The sequence below is a fragment of the Pinus tabuliformis genome, chromosome J, assembly GCF_031772625.1.
Source record: "Pinus tabuliformis cultivar Carrire ecotype Pingquan chromosome J, CPIR1, whole genome shotgun sequence".
NCBI classification, from domain to species: Eukaryota; Viridiplantae; Streptophyta; class Pinopsida; order Pinales; family Pinaceae; genus Pinus; species Pinus tabuliformis.
This window is the reverse complement of record NC_142295.1, coordinates 120574888-120595763: the sequence shown is the minus strand read 5'-3', so window position 1 is coordinate 120595763 and position 20876 is coordinate 120574888. Positions and strand designations below refer to the sequence as shown.

General features: G+C 33.7%; 1 protein-coding gene and 1 pseudogene across 2 annotated transcripts in view; one reads left to right on the top strand and one right to left on the bottom strand.

Moving 5' to 3' along the window:
- LOC149225862 (uncharacterized) overlaps positions 1 to 11879 on the top strand; it is a 166517-nt gene extending 154638 nt beyond the window's left edge. Inside the window, exon 7 of one of the 2 annotated variants that reach the window (XM_089377323.1) lies at positions 11709 to 11879. The gene's annotated coding sequence lies outside the window, so the exon portion shown is untranslated. Of the gene's footprint in view, positions 1 to 3337; positions 3763 to 11708 lie in introns of those variants that run through there. The other variant, XM_089377324.1, reaches the window with a different exon arrangement.
- A 3685-nt stretch (positions 11880 to 15564) lies between these two features.
- LOC149225861 (putative aspartic proteinase GIP2 pseudogene) lies at positions 15565 to 17054 on the bottom strand (annotated as a pseudogene).
- Positions 17055 to 20876: the final 3822 nt, after the last annotated feature.

Below are 20876 nucleotides of genomic sequence, written 5' to 3'. Positions count from 1 at the left end.
GACGATCATCTGCTTGCTGTCTCCGAGTATTTATTGAACAGATCTTTGACGTCCCTGGACAGGCTCATGGCATCATATTTGAACTTGTGAGTGAAACAAACACATACCCTGTAGTTCCCCATTCGGCACAGGTTTGATTCTCCAGAGCCTTGATTCAAATCTCCAAGCCTTCGTCGGAAAATCCCTCCTTAATGCTAATCCATAATTGCAAATTGATATATGAAATTGAAAAATTAATTGCTAACTAAGGGGCAAGGAGTTGCATAAATTTTGGCTAACCACTAGTAAGTCTACATACTTACATTTTTACTCCTACTTATTAAAGTGCTAAAGAACACATAAATAATGGTGTGCAACAACAACTCCTGGTAAGTATATTTATTTACATCTTGTTACTATCCGTTTTTTATGCAAATACTTGATTAAATATTCAAAGTTTTTAAATTTGGTCGGTTTTCCTACTAAGCTTAACAATGAAAAATCACCCTACAAATATATAAGATTCATGGCATAAATATTGCAACCACCTCCAAAAATTATGGCAAAAAAATCTGAGGTAGTTATCCACATGGCACAAAAGCTACAATAAGACCTTCAAGTTTATGGTCCAATCAAATGTTTGAAAAAATAATTTGTAGAATAGTATTAAAAAAATATTTGTTTTTCAAAGTTAAACATTATAAGTTGTCTTGGTTAATATTAAACTAATAGTGATCAACAAACAAATCTATTGCTAAAGCCTTGCCTTGGCAAGGACCAATAAGCACATAAAAACTTAATACTTACAAAAAATTTACAATATAACAAGATTCTTAACCATGGATATTCACCCAACTCTAGCATGGTTATTATTAACTTGTAAATATAATTTGTTACAATACCATGAGCCAATACCATAGCTTATCAATACCACATGCCAAAAAAACATAACTCATTTCAAAATCAAAATATTTTATAAATATTTTAATTTAATTTAATTTTATAACAATTTTTTTAAAATTAAATCTAAAAGCAAAAATGTTATGATTACTTTTGAAATATATCTAAACTCTCTATCCTCATTACTACTAAAAATATTCTGTGGATATTTTATAGAGATTAAATCAGTGTTTTAATAAAATAATAAATGAGAATACTTATATATATATATATATATATATATAGATGTGAAATTTATATAATAAAAATAATATTATTAAGAACCAAAATAGATCCATCTTAACTAAGGATTTACCAAGTAATGAGAATAATCAAATCTCTAGTTTCTTCAAGTTATGCACTCAAAAAGGAGTTTGCATCTTGAGAGATTTGATCTCTCTTGGTAGATCCAAAGTTAAGATGGATCTGAGTTGGTTTATAGATGATCTTTTTCATTTAATCATTAATTTGGGTGTCATCTTGAAAACTTTAGCTTCCATGTTTTTGATGTAGGATAGTATTTCTCACACTTTGAATCATAAACATAAATTTAAAATTTATCACTGAGTAATTTTATCAATTAAATTATTTTTTTGATTGGTTATATTGATTCAAGCCCTATTTGGTTTGTAGATAATTTTGTTCATTTAATTGTTACATCTCTCACACTTTGAATCACATCCATAAATCTAGAACCTATCACTTAGTAATTTTATCAAGAATCACATTCATAAATATAAAACCAATCTAGAACCTATTACTTGGTAGTTTTATCAATTTAGTTAATTTTTAGATTGATTCTCCCTATTTGATTTGTAGATTTTTTTTTTCATTTAATCATAAATTTAAGTGTCATCTTTGAAACTTTAGCTTCCATGTTTTTTTGGTATAAGATAATATTCTTCAATCTTTGAATGAAATTAGAGATCTACAACCTATCACTAGATAATTTTATCAATTTAGTTATTTTTTTCTAATTAGTTAAATTAATTCGTAATTTATTTTTTCATTAAATATTATCAATTTAGTTATTTTTGTAATGGATTAAATCGATTCTCCTTATTTAATTTATACATTAATTTTTCTATTTAATATCTTTTTCAAAACTTTAATTTCTAGTGTCGGATAATATCCCTCACAACCAGAGATCTAAAACCTATCACTATTTTATTAACATCAAAACACAATTTCCTTAAATATCTTTAAATAAACAATCAGAACTCAAAGAAATAAATCCCAATTGAACTTTACATTAACATAGTCTATTCTAAATAATATAGGGTACAACCTAATTCTACATATACATATGAGAGGTACATGATATAAACTTGCAATATTATCACACAACCTAAGACTTAAGGGTTGATATACATCTAGTAGAGTAATCTAACTTTTTAACTTGTAATTTAGATCTGACTCTTCAACTTGTCATTACGATGAACCACACTACAATGAATCACACTAGTTGATTGGAAACGCGTCCACAAATAAAATTTCTTGTGATTTACGCTGAAAAATATCTCATAAAAAAATCTAGTAAAATAATTAAATAACAATAATATCTAAATTATGATGCGAGAAGAACAACTTACCAAAAGGATTATTTTTTTTTAGGATTTTGATTGTAAAAGTACAATGCCATGATCTAAGAATACATTATTTGTATCATGTTTGATTTATGGAGAACACTTCATTAAAAACGTTATTCTATTTTTTAATTACATTTAGGTAAATAATGCATCATCATAAACCTAATGCTTGAACTTACAGTCGAACGAGTTCATGGAATTTCAAAATAATATTTGAACACAAATAAAACTATAAAAATGTAAACACGCATGCTAAATGGTTTTACGGAGTTCGTTGTGGGTGTTAAAACTACGTAAAATATGTACGAGAATGTATTTGATGACTTGTTATATTGAATTTACAGAGTTTGTTGTCGGTTTTAAAACTACGTAAAATATGTACGAAAAAGTATTTGCTTAATCAGTTATATTGAATTTATAATAATCGGATATGTACGAAAAAGTATTTGATAATCGGTTATATTAAATTAAATTGAATTGAATTTAATTATTCGAAACCATTAATTCCTGCAACCTTGCCCCTTGAGATAACTAACTTCCTTACTGCACACTAAAGTTGACTAAAATATTTCATTGTTTATTTATTTATTTATTTTGTATTTGGGGTTTGCAATGTGGATGGATGGCTTTGAATTGAACTTCCCATAAAAATCTTCTTTAAATAATATGTTCAATTTGATGCATTTCGTCAGGGTTTTGATATTTTACATTTGCTGGTTGCATAATTACTGTATCTACTTTTTCAGTATTGGTAAATTACTGGATTTTTTTTTTCCTTCATTATTTTATTTTATACAAAATATAACATAAATTTTTGTTGAGGTGTGCAGCAATTACATATTCTGAGGAAAGTTTTTATGGGAAGGATACTTGCAGTGTAATTGATTGGGAAGGAATTTGAAAATAAATTACGAGCTATACTGAATAAATAGGTCAAAATATATTTTGACTCATGAAAATTGCAAAGGTTTAATTTTTGGTAAAAAAAAAACTTGATGTTATTTATTATTTATATTTTTTTTTATTTGTGAGATCATAGGTTAATAGGTTGGTTTTATGGGGATGGAGTGTGAAGGCCATAAAGATTTGTTTTATTAAATCAAAGAACTTCTGTTAATGTGGGAAGTTGTATTTAGAGATTTTATAAATTACAAATTAAAGGGCGGGTTTTCCATTCCAACATGATAAACTGAAGCAATTGTAATCATATGACCTGTGACCATTTATGCTCTGAATTACAGCTAGTATACTCATATTTCCTCCATTGTAAACACTAACCCCATGTTCCTAATAACCAATATACAAGAATCCATCCATTATTAGAGACACTAATCCAGATGTTTAATGGTCTGGGTTTTATACATATTTCAGAAAATGGAGACACTGGTCCGAGCACTTAATTGCAACTTTATACATATATACACATTGTTTAAGATAATGTTCACATATCTAGCGATCTGGACTTTATACATGTATTGATAAAGAAGATACATTTATGCTTCGAAATAGGATATATGTGCTTCTCAACACATAAAATAACACAAGAATTGAGACTAAAGGCATGGGATACTGGTAAATTTTAAAATTTAAAACAATACTGCATTTTGAAATTTTCTGCAGGGTGAGTCCAAATGCATCTTCAAATATTTGTCCAGACAAGACTCCTTCTAGCGATTTTCATCATACCTGAATTGCGGAAGCTTCTCAATTGAAAGTCATAAAATTAAGCATCTTCATTAGGGTACTCATTCTGTATCAATTTCTTACACGCAGAACAAATATACAGAGGGTCTGCAATTAACTGCTACCACGGCGCCCTTGGGTTAATAATCACACTGTGGACCATTATTTACCAATTCCAAAGTAAATACGCCCAGCTCCATTTTGGCTCATTCTTGTATGACTGCCAGCACATTTCCCTTCCTTGGACGGCCCTCATCTTTGATACGCTTCTACTATAGTACGCACAGAGACTTAACGACCTCTGCGTCCATCCCCTGCCGCCATTCATTCTCACAACTTCATTCGATTCAACCTCATCATCGAAGGTCCGTTCATTGTTTGCTCTGGTTCAAATTCTCTGGTTCTGCCTTAATTTGTAAAACCACTGAACTGTTCTCGATTCTCCAGTCGAACGATACCAATCTGCATCTACCAAAACACTCGAACATATATATCGGTGAGATGTAAACAACCAAACACTTACATAACAGTTTTACTAGAATTTGCCTCCAACATCAACACGACAGTCCGCTCAATCAAACCCTATCAATTCTGTCTCCAGTGATTACTCTAACTCCACGCAGACCACTTCGAATTCAGTTTTGGAATCTGCATTCTTCCACATAATGACAGATTCTGTATCATCCAGACCATGGTTTGTTTTCACCACTGGCACAAGCTCTGCGCCATACCCCATCACGCAGTCGGTTCCTCAGTTATAATTCAGTCTTCCACAGATTCTTTCAAAATCCCTCCGTTCATAATTCCACCGCGCTAACCTGGAAATCGACCTTCCAAGCCGATATACGAATACCAACTTGAATCGAACCTCGATTCAATCTTCCTCCAGAGTGATCAGTCCCTTTTCTTACATCCCCTTTAGCATGTGTAGATTGAATTCCATTCAATACATAATTTGATATTAATTAAGAACAATGCTTCCCTCATATGCTTTGCACAGTAAATTAAACATTCTCTAAACAGAACTTAACCAAGAATATATATATGATTCACACAGAATTTCCAGAACAAATTCCTCATCAATTTAGCCAAATGTAATCAATTACAAAAACTCACTTGGTTCATGGCCAGATTTTCAGATCGATGGCCCTTTTCAAATGCCCAGAGGCTTACAAACTTCTTGCCGTCCAAAACCTTACCTCCCTCTCCTCCCAAAAGGAAGTTATATCTCAGTCATACCTAACTACCCCTTTCCATACATGAAAGAATTAGTTACAACTCAATCTTTATCATCTTTTAACTAAACTAGACCACTATTAACTACCTACCCTTATTGAAATTAACACAAATTTAACAACTAAGCTTTCCTCAAGTCTTGCATTTAGCCACAACATGTGACCATCCTGTCACATTGCTGGCCTGGTCTAGATGCTTCTGCATCATTTTCACCTATGGAATTGGGGTTGTAGCCAATATCTCCGAGAATGTGCGGAGATGAAGATTTGTGTTGATGGTGACAATGACAATTTTTTTTATGTAGTCAAACTATTCTAAAAAATGGCTCAGTCTACATATTGGTACTTCATGTTTGCGCTGAAGTTCGAGAAAAAATTACACTACTATGGTGCATTGGTGTCATGCCTAGCTGAAAATATTAGGCATAAAAATATGAGTTCAGCTGTAAAGTGTGAGGATATGGTGCACGTCAGGATTAAAATGTGAGGTCATATGTTGCGAGATATCACGCGTAGACTAAAATCTAAGGTGCACTGATTCAAAAAAAGCCTATCAACCTAAATATTTGAATTTTTTCTTTTTTCTTTTTAATATTATAAAATTTATAAAATATATAAGTCTTCATGTAAATGAGGAAAAAAAACATTTTGCTTAAGGAAAGTATTTATAATAAAATTATTATCCAAATTTTAAAGGGCATCTTCCAAAATCTTACTCATAGAGAAGTTAGTGTAATGAACATTTTAATACGATCACTTTTATATGGAAGGACCACAACCTTATGTAAGAAAAATGTTCTTTTAAGAGGGAGGATGATAGGAGAGGTCATTAAGAAGCTAATTAGTTATGCTAGTGGCATAGGTATTTTCTATAAATATGGATGAATCCATTTGCATAAAAAAAAATCATCATACAAATAAACCCATTCTTTATATATATATATATATATATATATCCTCTCTCTATTACAAAAAAATTAAAAATATGGGGAAAATGTCCATTTTTTTTATAATAACAAAACAAAGAAAAGAAGAGGATGGCTATTAATAAAAGCCATGGTCAAAAGAACAGGTCACCATTTGGCTATGTTAAAAATAAGTAAAATGTAAGCCATAAGCCTTTTTCAATAATGAAAAATTATTTAAACATAATAAAAAATTGTATAATGAAAATAAGAAAATCATCGAACAAGATTATCTAAATGAATTGAGAAGTTATCATTTACAAGTGAGCCTTAGGCCTTATTCTCAACCCAAACCTCCATATAAGAGAGTAGGTTAAACTTTGAGTCAGAGATGGGATGATAAAATGCTAAAAACAAATGGAAGAATGAAAGAATATAGGATAAAGAGATAAAATAAGTACAAATTTTTGTTGGTTTAAAGAGTTCTTTATAATGATGATCATGATTAAAGTTGATTGAGACTAGATTTCGTTAATTGGACCTTAAGAAAAGTAAGAGATTACTTATATTTTATTTTTATTTTTATTTTGTGCTAAAACAACATTAGAGAAGTGTTACAAGAGCACCATAGTTTTGATGACTTAGGATGTTAGGAAGGTCAGTGTTTTAACAAATATTTTGAAATTTTAAGTTAATTGAGTATATGTAGGGAATTTTAGGAGAAAAATCTTTTCATAACTTGATACATAACTTGTGAATTCTACATGGAAAATTTTGCTACATAACTTATGAGGTTTGTATTTTAACAATGCTGACACTTCCACTAAACCGTGGACGAGGAATTATCTAACGAACAAAATGAGTAAGCTATCGAAATCTCGCTCAAATCAAGAATAAAAAGTTACCAGAAGCTCGGTCAAATCATGAATAAAATGATCTTGGCTTTGGGTAGAACAAAAAGAAGGAAACACTTTTTAATGTGTTCTAAATGAAGTATAACTATACTCTTCCCTTAATAATGAGCTCACCTTTAATGATGGGGTGAGGAGAAATAATAATAAAAGCATAAGAAAACTTTTTTATATTATGGGGTGAGGGTGGTGGAAATAATAGGGAAAACATAAAAATATTGTTATGTTTTCTCTATTATTTGGCTTCATTCCCACCCCACTCCATCCCGATAGTATTAAGCCCTAATTATGCGAACAAGGCTTCCAAAATTTTAATTTATTTATCAATAATTATTAGGTGGATGGTAGAGATTTAACTACGGAATATTCTAGAATATTTATAGTAGCCTACACAACTCAAAGGTTGAGATTTATGTCCAAAGTAGTGATGCCCTTTTTGTATTTTTAATTAAATTGATTAATTTAAAAAATGTCATATGAAAAAGTGTCATATGAAGTAAGTTAGGGTTTTTGGACATGTCCTATTGATAAGTCATGATATTTTAATAAAGTCTCTTTATAGATTAATAATCTCCATGGTAAAGTGGGGTAAAATCTCTATAGTTGAGAATCTTGTTCCATGTTTTTTTAAATGTATATATGATTAACTTATATATTAATTATTTTATAATCATTAGCAATAATAATAATTTAAAATAAAGTTATAATTTAGTTTTTTATGATTTAATTTATTTTTTATTTTTTTTATTTTAGCAATGTGAGATGTATAATTAAATGTTTTGATAGTTATTATAGATTAATGCCTGTTAGCTTTTATTAGTTATTTAATTTACATGACTATATTAAAAATATATATAAATACAAATATAATAATGCTATTCAAAAAAGGAAAAAAAAGCAACATCTATATGCTAATCTAAAAAACATATAGTTAAATAAATATCTCTAAGATAAACTAAATCTATATAACTCATAAGAACAATCTCTTTTGTGGAGGAAAAAGAACAATCTCCTTTTTTAAACTTTTTTTTAAACCAATTATTATATTAAAACAAACACAAATTATACATTCTAATAATTTTCATTTGAAATAATATAAATTCAAATAAGGGAGGTTGCATGGCAACTAGTGCCCTGGAATGGGAAGGGACTCTGTACAATGAGCTTTTAAAATCAAAAAATAATTTATAAACTAATCAAAGTGGTAGCTGTTGATGTAGATTAGAACTAGCAAGGAAGTCAGAATAAATAATTAAACCCATAATAACAGGGAAACCATCAAATACTACATGCTTCTTTGGAAATCCAATCTTATTTAGAAAAAGCTTACACAGATGCTATATCAACTAAGTTAATTAGCTCTTATCCGAGGGAGAATGGTTCCTTAAAAACTTTTACTTTCAAGCAATTCAATAAAAAAATCACTCTAGTTAAAAATTTTGTTATAGAGATAGAGTGAAAATGAATTCCGAGACTATTGATATTTTGAATCGTTGATTATTCATTTTATAATCCCTGTATTATGATAATAACAGAGGATCAATAATACTATTGGTTATAGATGCAGAGTGAAAATATAAATCTGAGAATTTTCGCTTCACATGCTCCCAAAAGTTCACTGCCATTAAAAAATTCATTAAGGAGAGAGAAATAACATTGTGAAATACCAAACCTGATAATGATGGTGAGATGATAGGAAGTGATTTGCGTTGGGTACATTTTTTTTAATCCATGGACCTTCTATTACGTGTACCATGTAATGGGATGAGTTCAGTAAAACATTAAAAAAATAAAAGCAGAGAGGATGAGAATTTAGAAAACCATTAAGGAACGGTTAAAGAAATAATAATCTCATGTAGCCAAATCATATTTCATAAAATAATGCTACTAATAGTAACTAGTTAATTATATTTAGCAGGGTAACAAGTTAATTAGATTTAACCTTCGTGGCGAGAACCCATCAGTGAATAAATTGGTTGGGAGACAAATGAGGAATGAGCAATATTCCACACCAACTCAACACTGTAGAGGTGCTATCTTGCATGGAAATTCAGTATCTATAGCATGTTGTTCAAAATGTTACCAGTTGTAGACAGAGTGACTCTTGGTACTTGGTGCATCCTGTAAATATCCCAGCCCAAAAAGACCACATAGACATTTATTAGCCTGGCGGCCATAATTTTATTTGTTTAAAAATGAAACAATTAATATACGAGGAAATAACTGATAATTGGAAAAACAAAAGTGAGTAAACATCTGAGGATGCATGATGGCCTTGCATGCAAGGCATGTGCCCGTCTAAGTCGTGTCCACCCATTACATTTACTTTCTCATTAACATAAAACACGTTATTTAGCTTAATAAGAAAAAATGATTGGAACCATCCAAAATCCGCGTGCCAAGTTACATTGTCTGCTCCACCACCTGGCCATCATGCCTTGAGCCATTTTAAGGCGTATAATCTATGACATCCTCAAATTTTTTGGTAGCATCTAGAGATTAAAATTTTTGGAACATCTGGTTCAAACGGCTCTAGTTGAAGCGCCCCTTATAGTTCCAGTTCCCGTTCCATACGCAGAACCAATTGCTTTAGTTTCCCGAGCAAAAGTACCAACAACAGAAGGAAGGGTAACAATATCATTTGTCAAGCTTCCACTAAATGGAAGCACCCATGGTGTTATGCCATCAGAGCTATTGAGTCGTAGATGTGCTTATTTGGGTTCTGCGTGTACTCTGCTTCTTACGTGGGTTGCATTTCGTTGAATTTGTTTCTCTGCAAACATAACATAACACAAATATGACATAATTAGACGGCTACAGAAAGAGAAGCAAATATGTGGAATGACAGGAGATGGTGTTAATGATGCTCCAATCTTGAAAAAGGCAGATATTGGAAGAATGTGCTTGCCCTGTTGATTGAAAGGGAAGTCCGCACTGACAGACCAGAGAGAGGATAAGTCCCCTTTCAGGTGACACAAATATTTATTACAGTATCATAGAAAAACGATGCAAGCGTAAACATAGTTTTACTATTTATGTGATAGCATATGAGTTAGGCTTCTATCTTCCAGGTTCATTTTCTTTTTCAATATTCATAACACCTGTAAAGGAATGATCTCACATATTGGATTGAAAACATGGGTGTTTCTTATTGAACAAAGTTATTATGTTTTGTTGAGCATCTTTTGTTAATTTTGAAATATCACGCATCAAAATGCTATATCTTTCATGCATAAGCTACTATGAAAAGTTCATACAGTTCATAGACATTTAATGTTAAACATCCACTCTTAGCCAAGAAATTTTTATCTTATATAAAAATGTTAGTCATGAGTGAACTCAATGATATTTTGTTTCTCAAATCCTAAAAGATCAAACCCATCTGAGAGAAAATTAGAAATATGTCCTTAAATATCACATCCGTCTGAGAGAAACATGCCAGATTGAATGTTATATTGCTTGTGTTTGATTGTAATAGGTCAAAGACTTTGGCCTTGCGTGGTGGCAACTTGATGGTGATCTAGCTGTGGAAACTAGAATTATTGGCACCTTTGGGTAAATTATCAGTCATATTTATTAAGCCACAAGTTGGAAGCGCCATAGATTTCTTCTTACCGGTCAAAGACAAAGGCCAAGGGATGTATCCATTTAGTTAATAGTTCTCGTACCTCTGGTGTTGTTAATAGGCTGGTGGTTATCATCCATACCTACAAGCAATTGGTCCGGCTAATGTTGTTACCGATCCAATTGGTTTGGTTGAAGTTGTTACTTATCCAAGTTCAACTTATCAACCCAAAGACAAAGGAAAAGAAAAAGGTAAAGCTAGAGCTAGTCATTAACACTGTGCAAAGCTGAACGTGGTATAACCAAAAGTTGTATCATCAAAGCAAAGTCATATAAACATAAGTCCTCCCATCAAAGCAAAGTGGCCAAACCAAGCTGCTCAAGCAAACAACCTCTTTTCACCTGAATAAGAAGTGCAAAGTGGCCAAACCAAGCTGCTCAAGCAAACAACCTCTTTTCACCTGAATAAGAAGTGCGAAGAAGTGTGATACATTCGCGAAAAGAGAAAGTTACTACAACTCGTCATTATATACAATTTACGTGTTGAAGATCATACGTGAGGCATAGCCCATAAGAATCAACCATAATAGCTAGTCAGTCAGAGCAACAGTAGCCAGTGATAGCCAGCTGATAATAGCCGATCATAGCCAGCCATAGTCATGACTCATAGTCATACCCGAGAGAGAAGGACCCCATACCCCGTCTATGTTGTATATCTGATGCAAGTTTGTTGTATATCGGATAGTGATAACATAGCATATTGTATCGAGACTTCCAAAATAAAAATCACTTACCTCTATGTTTGTGTTGATTCAAGTTTCTTGTATATCTAAGAATCAGATATTTGTCTGTGCTAATTCAAATTTGTTATATATCTAATTTCTATAACGTATTGTGATGCAGGTGTGTTCATTGAGCGAACAAACCAGTCACCAAACAACAAGAAATAGTTCCGAACGAGAGGCTGCTTGCAGATTCTAGAAAATAATCAACCTTATGAAATGTTCACTCACAGTTTTTTGTGAGATGCACGGACCGTCGTTCACATGCACATGTGCCAGCACATGAAAATAGCCATGTGGTCTGACTGGTACATGTGTTTGTGGCGCGCCCATATTACTTACACACGCCCATATTATTTAACCAAGAGATACACACTGATATTAGCAACTAAGAAAACATTTAACATACATTTAATGTCGGCGAACTAATGCTAGCATTAGATTCATGTTTTGGAAATATGAATCAAACAAATCCGGTTAACCATGATATTATACCTTTTTTCATGATATTATAACCTCTCCTAAGAGGCCAAATAATCGAAAATTAGATTCGCCAAATTAGATTCGGCCCAATAATCAAAAATTAGATTCGCCAAATAAGAAGATCAAAAATTAGATTCATGTTTTTGAAAGAAGCCAAATAAGATTTGATCTTATTGGTTGTGAAAATCAATGCGTCCATGTGATAGGTTGAACACCCATATTTTATGAAACAGGGAGTCTAACTTTAGCTTAGACCGGCACAGACTCTTGCCAAGACCATAAAAACGATTAGTACAGTCCCATGCCGTGGGCGACCAGGACTAATAAGATAAATATATAAAATCTATAATATTTTATTCATTTTGATTAAACATTTATGACTATAATTAAATTTCTTTAAAAATACCATTATGACTTGTAATAAAAATGATATAGAAAGTTTAATAGTTTCAAAATATTCCCATAGATAATCATTAAATAATTAAATGCATTGATGTCATATGTAACGGACAACATATCTTAATAAAATACTAAATGTATAAATAAGGGTTTGGCTATTTCACAAGTCGTTGGCAATATGCTTTTATAATGTATCATTAACATACGAGATTTATTAGGGGTAGGTGATCTTGCATCTCTGCTAAATGTATAAATAAGGGTTTGGCTATTTCACAAGTCGTTGGCAATATGCTTTTATAATGTATCATTAATATACAAGATTTATTAGGGGTAGGTGATCTTGCATCTCTCTTATTATGTTTGACATGTATATGGTATTATATTAGGGGTAGGTGATATTAGGGGTAGGTGATCTTGCATCTTTATTATGTTTCACATGTATATGCTATTAGTTAATTATATCTATATAATATAGATAACATGTTAAGTTCTAAGGGATAGTTCATTAGTATATTTGGTCGAGTTCTTGTTCTTAATTACCGTGTCTATCAAGAGGTCACGGGTCAAATATCCTTGACGCCCTTGGGGTTAGGCCTTGCTAGTTTGGCCAACAAGTAGATCCATTTGAGTTAGTGTGTTTATTTTGGAATAGTATTTTTAGATTTTATTTTAATTATTGATAGTTATTAACTTTCACTAAATATTTTAAAATATTCATAATAGTATACACAGATCAATGATTGAGATTTATCTTCAAAGTAGTTATGCCATTTATTTTTATTTTTATTCTTAATTAAATTAATTAATTAAAGGGATAGCTCACTAGCTTACTTGGTCGAGTTCTTGTTGTTAATTACCTTTTCTATCAAGAGGTCACGGGGTCAAATATTCTAGACACCCTTGGGGTTAGGCCTTACTAGTTTGGCCGACAAGTAGATCACTATCACTTCGGGTTAGTGTGTTTATTTTGGAATAATACTTTTAGAATTTTATTTTAATAATTGATAGTTATTAACTTTCACTAAATATTTTAAAATATTCATAATAGTATACACAGATCAATGATTGAGATTTATCTTTAAAGTAGTTATGCCATTTATTTTATTTTTATTCTTAATTAAATTAATTAATTAAAAAAATATCATATCAAGGAGTGTCTTATGAAGTGAGTTATATTTTTTTGGGCATGTGATATTGATAAGTTATGGTATTGTAAAAAAGTCTCTTTACAAATTAAGATTCTTCATGGTAAAATAGGGGTAAATTTCTATCGTTCAGAATCTTGTTCCATGTTTTTCTAAATATGTATATGTTTTACTTATATATTAATTATTTTTATAATTACTAATAATAATAATTAAAAATAAAGTTATAATTTAGTTTTTATTTTTTATTTTTTATTTTAGCAAGGTAATAGGTATAATGGTGTTTATTATGAATTAATGTGGGTAAACATTTACAAACTATTTAATTTACATGACTATAATAGTGATAAATATAAATAAAAACACAAAGATGCTATTTCAAATAAGAAACAATTGCACACCAATTTAATATACATATTAAACAAATATCTCTCAAATAAACTTGATCTAACCAACTTCTAATTAATAAAAATAAACTATTTTTTAACTTCTTTTTCGCCCATTATCACAATAAAACAAATAAAATTATACATTCTAATAATTTTCATTTATTAAATGATTTAAATTCAAATGAAATAAATATATAAAACCTATAATCTTTTATTCATTTAATTAAACACTTGACCTTATCCTTCTAATTATATTTATTTAAAATTCCATTATAATTTATAATAAAATAGTAGAATTTTTTTATCATTTCAAAGTATTCACATAAATACTCATCCGAATAATAAAATGCATTTATTTCATATACAACTTATGAAAATATTAAAAAATGCCAGATTAATGTTTCACAGTGTGCCATCAATATACTAGTGTTGTTAGGGATAGGGATTGTTGATCTTGCATATTTTATATTGAATTTTATATATGGAAATTTTTAATAAATATCAATTAATTTTATATAATAATACTATTTATTATTTTGATAGATGTGTTTATTTTAGAATAGAGTTTTTAAAATCTTGTTTCAATTATCAATAATTACTAAATGGAAGTAGGAATTAATTTTCTATAAAATATTCTTGAATATTTTTAATAGTATACACAAATTAATGGTTGAGTTTTTTTTGTTTACTAGGTTATTTGAGCTTTGACAGACAAACCTAACGTGTGGCTTGAGTAGCCATGGTCCAAGGGCATGTCAAAATCATCCAGAGGTTGCACTCGCATGGGCCACACTAGCCCTAAGCAATGTTATTGTAACAAAGCTTATTCACAAATTAAGACTTTTCAAAGGTAAAAGTGGTAGTAAATCTACTTGGTTAAGAATCTTGTTCCATACTCTTATAAAATATACATATGTTTAATTTATATTTTAATTCTTTTTATAATTAATAATAATAGCAATTTCAAATAAAGTTATAATTTAGTTTTTATGAGTTTTTTAATTTTAGCGATATGAGATGTAGCCTGACATATAATGAGTGCTTTAATGCTTATTATGAATTGATGCTTATCAATTTTACTTGTCATTTAAAGTAGTTTAATTACAATTCATACAACTTAAGTGGAGTAGACCCAATAATTAAGAATATAAGTTCAAAAATAAAGTATATATGCTTTAGTAAACATAGCAGTCAAATCACTAAACACAAAATTATTAATTATATTAACATAATCATGAAACAATTTTTATATTTTTAATAGTCACTATTTTATTATTATTTAAAATTACTAATTATGCTAACATAACCATGAAATAGGAACATAAACCCACTCCATCTCCATAATATTATTGATTATAATTTTTATAGTTTTTATACTAACAAAATTTAACAAAAATTTTATTTAAAATTACTAATTATGTTAACAGAACCCTGAAATAGAAACATAATTATTTTATGTTAACATAGGAAGAACTGGATATGTAACAAGAAACTTATCATCTGATTCCAAAATTCATCAACATAATTAAATGAACAATATATCACATTTCGATACAATACAGACAAAATATATGGCAGTTTCATCATTTATTTCGACGAGGAGGCGGAAAGAAAAATGCGTACAGCTGTACCCAGCAATGAAGCACAATGGGAGAAATCTCTCTTTTATTTATGGTGCTCATGGTTTATTGCAAGAGCTTATTACACATGAAAATGACTCATCATGCGGAAGTCGTGAAGTTGAAATTGGAACATGTCGTTTGTCGGAAGAGCAGAGTGGAGGAGAAGCCGAGTGTGGAGTTGGCCACATCGAATTGGAGCAGATTATCCTGCATCTGATACGTCCCTATCACAATCGATGTCACCGGATCCTCCCCTCCATCAACAAATCCCAGACACAACACCTTATCGGAAACAGACACCATGGAGTTAGCTCCAAAGATACTCCAAATGGTAGTGTTGCTCTGCAATACAAGGTCAATCTCCGGCACGGCAGGCCCAACGCGAGTGCCCCCAACAGCGCTCGAGTTGAAACATGCGTCAAAAGGGGCCACCGAAGCAACGCGCGGGAGATTCTTTTGCTTGGCGAAGGCGGCCACGATGGAATTGTAGATCGGGGTTGCTAGTTGCGTGTAGGGCACCACGGTGCTCAGCTTGGTGCCGCCACGGCCCTGCGTGCCGATTCGCAGCTTCGCTGCATCGATCGCAAGGGGGACACCACCCACATCTATTCTCTGCACACCAATGTAAAAGTCGTCGGTGTAGACGCTATTTTTAATCAAGGGAGTGTGGATGAGCTGGAGGGAGAGGTCTGTGCCAGGCGGTGGAAGAAATACGAGCGGCCCGTCGCCAAAGAAGAGAGCACCCGGTGCATTTCCACCGGGTAGACACATGGCAAATTTGCGACCAAAGCCTGCCGCAGCGGACAGCTGAGCTGGCAGTGCCAGCTCGGACGAGCTCATCCCGGCGACTCCAGCCACCCCACTTGGCAAACCGGCGGCGGTGAGGTCTCCTTTGCGACCGCAGGCGAAGGCCAGGCCGGGGAACCTGACGAAGGGGCCGGGATTCGAACCGTCGCTGCTGGGAAGCGCCACGACATCCTTCGCGAGTTCGAAACTATCGGTGCCGAGGCCCGGCACGACACAGGTGTTGTTATTGCATCCGGGGCCGCGGGCTCCATAACAGGTGCCGCAGCCCGAATACTGATACGATTTGCACAGCTGAGCACTGCAGGCCACCGTTGTGTAAGTTGAGGATTTGTAGCTTTTCTTGTCGCATCTTACCCACATGTAGTCTTCTTCGATGTCAAGCACCAAACGCTCGATCCGCAGAGGAGTTCTCTGCCGGATTTGGATGATGTAGCGCAGCGTCGTGGCGTCTTTGGTGATCTGCGTGACGAGCGCCCTGGGGCGACTCTGGGAAGCATTTGTAGGCAATTGACAGAAACAGATTACGATGGCAGCGATTAGGACTAGACGGAGCGAAGCCATTGCGTCGATGAGAGATGGGTAGAACTGGTGCGATTGGGATGGGATGGGATTCGGGGTATAAATAGGCAGAGTGGGGGGAGGGTTCGATCAGTGGCCGGTCGTAGTGGAAATTTCGGATAGGTTTGGGGTTGCCAACATTGATTTTAACGCTGCCAGGCACGCTTTTCTTTGTACAGTTGGCTATGGCGTAAAATAACAATTTGGTATAGCGGGATAAGGATTCGAGGTCGTAAATTTGTCGTATATGTGATTTGACGTCTGTTTTGGTATGTGGGAAGTCATCGTGTTATTTATGGAAGGAGATTTAACACCTCTGTGTGCTCTGCTTTCCTCGCAGTTTTCTAAACAGTATGTGAGTATTCGTTTCGTCACAGCTCACAGTCACACTCTACGTCGGTGAATGCTTTTTAAATTAAAAAAGCTTTTAAAATTATTTTTAAAGATTATGACGGTGACATTCTTCGGCGTTGAATGCTTTTAAAATTATTTTTAAAGTTTATGAGTCACACTCTGCGTGGTTGACTGCTTTTTAAATTCTTTTTAAAGATGATGGTAAAATCCATGGATTGGTGGAGTACAGCAGATTGTTATGGGCCCGCACATGAAAATGATGATAGAAATTGATCTTAATGATAAGGTTATATACTGTTTTCGGTATTTAATTCAGTAAGGTGCAGTTCAAACAGCGTATGGATTTGGTCTTTTTTTCCTCTTCCTGTTCTTTCCGTTTATGGATATATATGTAATTTTTTCTTTATGTTATTGTTTTTTCGGTTATTCAAATGAATAGAGAGGAAAATTGATAGATGTTTTTTTGGATTTTATGACAGTTGGCACGAAGGGACATTACTGGGTGTAATCACAGTTTGTGGATTTATGTATGGTTTAAAAGTTTAATTATATATATATATATATATTTAAAGAGATGTTATCACAAGTTACTATGTTTGTTTGTTTGTTTGTTTTTTTTTTAATTTGAAAAAAAAAATTGAAATAGTTGAAAAAAGAAAGGAAGGAAGGAAAATTATCACGAACAGTCACATTCTGCTTGATTGAATGTTTTTTTTTTAATAAAGGTTATGACAAAATTCATGTATCAGGGAAAGTAAATCATATTTGTTATCTGCCAGCACATGTAAATGACGATAGAAATTGATATTTAAGAATAAATTTATATAATAATTTAAAATTTTATTTTTTTGATTTGATTTATGGGGTTTGAATATAGAATTTTATGATTTATATAGTGTTTTATAATACAACTATTTTGTAAATTTAACTATTTCTTTTTTAATTTTTTATATTATTTTTTCTATAATTATAATAATATTAAATTTAATTTAATAAAGTGTAATATTTTTTTTAACAAGATTTGATATTGGATATATTACCAAAAGTTGTGATGGAGAAAATTGCTATTACATTTAACTGTAGCATAAGTGGAAACTAAGCCGTGAGAATGTGCTGGGAAAGCAATCCCTTCTCTTGTGCTTATATTAAAAAATTCATAGATTTTTGTAGCTATTTTTGAATACTGTCTAACATATTGTCCTACTAGTAAAGCAAATTTACATAACATTGTTTCTCTGGTATTTTTTCATGGTTTGTAGACTGACTACTCCTGTGAGGGCTAATTCTTCTTGCCTTGAATTCCATTTGGTTTTCTTCCTTCTTTTTCCCCTTGGGCTGCTTCTTGTTCCTTCTGTTGTTGTGCTGTTCCTTCTGCTTGTTGTTCCTTCTATTGGCCATGGCTATTCCTTCTATGTGTTGTTCCTTCTGTTGTTGTGTTGTTCCTTTTGTTGGCTGCGACTTTTCCTTTTGCTTGTTGTTCATTCTGTTGTTGTGTTGTTCCTTCTGTTGTTGTGATGTTCCTTCTATTGGTTGCAGCTGCTTGTTGTTCTTTCTGCTTGCTGCTTGGCGTTCCTGAGTGTGACTGACAGGGAGGAGAGGCGTTGATGGGGGGGAGGTAGAGAGGCGGAATTGGTCACTTGAGGGGGAGAGAGGTTGGTGGCTGGAGGTTTGCACAACGCAGATGGTTGGAAGATTGACATCTCTCCATAGAGCCCTGAAATGAAGATCTCCTCCGTGTCTAGGTTTTATTTCAAAATTCCGAGTACAATGCTCAATCTGAGTGTTGAGGCCAATGAATGCAGATCTGCCTACTGTAGCTTGGTTAAGGCAGAGGATGAAGCGAGCAAGGTCCTCCATTGAGACTAAGGTTTCCTTGAGGCAGTAGACAACCTTTATTTTCCAGAGAGTCTGCTTGCTTGTTTAAATCCCGCAGAATGTGGTAAGAGTCAACTCTGTCAAAATATTTCAAAGTGTTTCAGATTCGCTGTAGAGTTTTGTTTAATGCAGATTACAAAAATGATCTTCAGAGTTTAAAAGTTTAATCAGAAGCTCCGAGTCTCCGAAAATTTGAATTATTTTATAACCTAGCTCCTTCGCAATCTGACAAGCTTTTAAGAGACTGTAACTCTCTAATTGATTGTTCGAGCTAGTGCTTAGGCCCCAAATGAAGTCGGTTTCACTTGATCTATCTGGGGAAAGAATCAAATCCCCTGCACCTGCAGTTCTTGGGTTCCCCTTGGATGCTCCATCAAAGAATATTGTGGCTTTTGAGGTCCCCCGCCACCACGTGTGAAAGTCACCTTTAGTGAGTCACAAGCACCAAGAAGGAGCATTCAACGGTTTGCTGACTGAATCGTTCCTCTCTCCTGTCGAGCAGGATCTCAGCCACACAGAAGCTTCTGAAGGTAAAGAGGAGGCAGGATCTGATTTACCCGCAATTTCCAGCAAGAGGGCTTTCACTTTGGCCGCCGCTACCATTGAATTCGGAAGCCTGTTGTTGAAAACGCAGTCGTTTCTAGCCAACCACGCTTTCCACCAAAGGTGTCACGCCCCTACACCTGCGGTAGTCTTTCAACCGCTTATAGTGGGGTGCGACACTACCAACCGTTTTATTTTCACCAATACTTACGATTGTAGACTACGCTTAACATTCCATACTTAGTTTATTTTTCATTACCAAGTATTATCTTTATCCTTTATACAGATGAAAACCCATACATATTCATTATCAACAACAATTAACACATACAATTGCACAAAAATATGAAGGGAGGGGCAACTCCCTGCAATATGAATCTGCTCGAATCAATATATATAATCTTCTTTTATAAGTACAAGTTAAATCTTGGGAAACCCAAATTTACACTTAGCCAATTTTCCAACTTCGACAAACTCGGTTGCTCAGCTTGTCGGCGCCTCCGCACGGTCGCCACACGATTCACCAACCCTTCGTTCACCTCGTTGCATGATCATGTTGTTTGCCCAACTTGGGTGCGCCTCGTTGTAACCAAGTCGCCACACACGGGCGCCTCCGCACAAGTCACACCTTCGTTCACAACTCCAACACTTCACCGTTTCCATCGTTTCGTCGTGCACGGCAAGCCCTACCCGGGTCGCCCGTCTGCACGATTCTTCGTTTCGACGTGCACGGCGTGCCCTCGCCCGACCGCCCGTCCGCATGTCCACCCGCTCACCCAAACTCGTTTCACCCGGGTCGCCCAACGACCTCACCCGGCTTGCCCGAACGACTTCACCCGGGTCGCTCGACGACCTCACCCGGCTCGCCTGAACGACTTCACCCAGGTCACCCGACGACCTCACCTAGCTCGCCTAAACGACTTCACCTGGGTCGCCCGACGACCTCGCCCGGTTCGCCTGAACGACCTCACCTGAGTTTTCTGCCTGATCACCTCGCTCGAGTTTTCTGCCCGACAACCTCACCTGAGTTTCCTGCACGAGTTTTTCACCCAAGTTTCTCACCCGAGTTTTCTGAACTAATTTCTCACCCGAGTTCTACCCGTTGTGCGGGTTC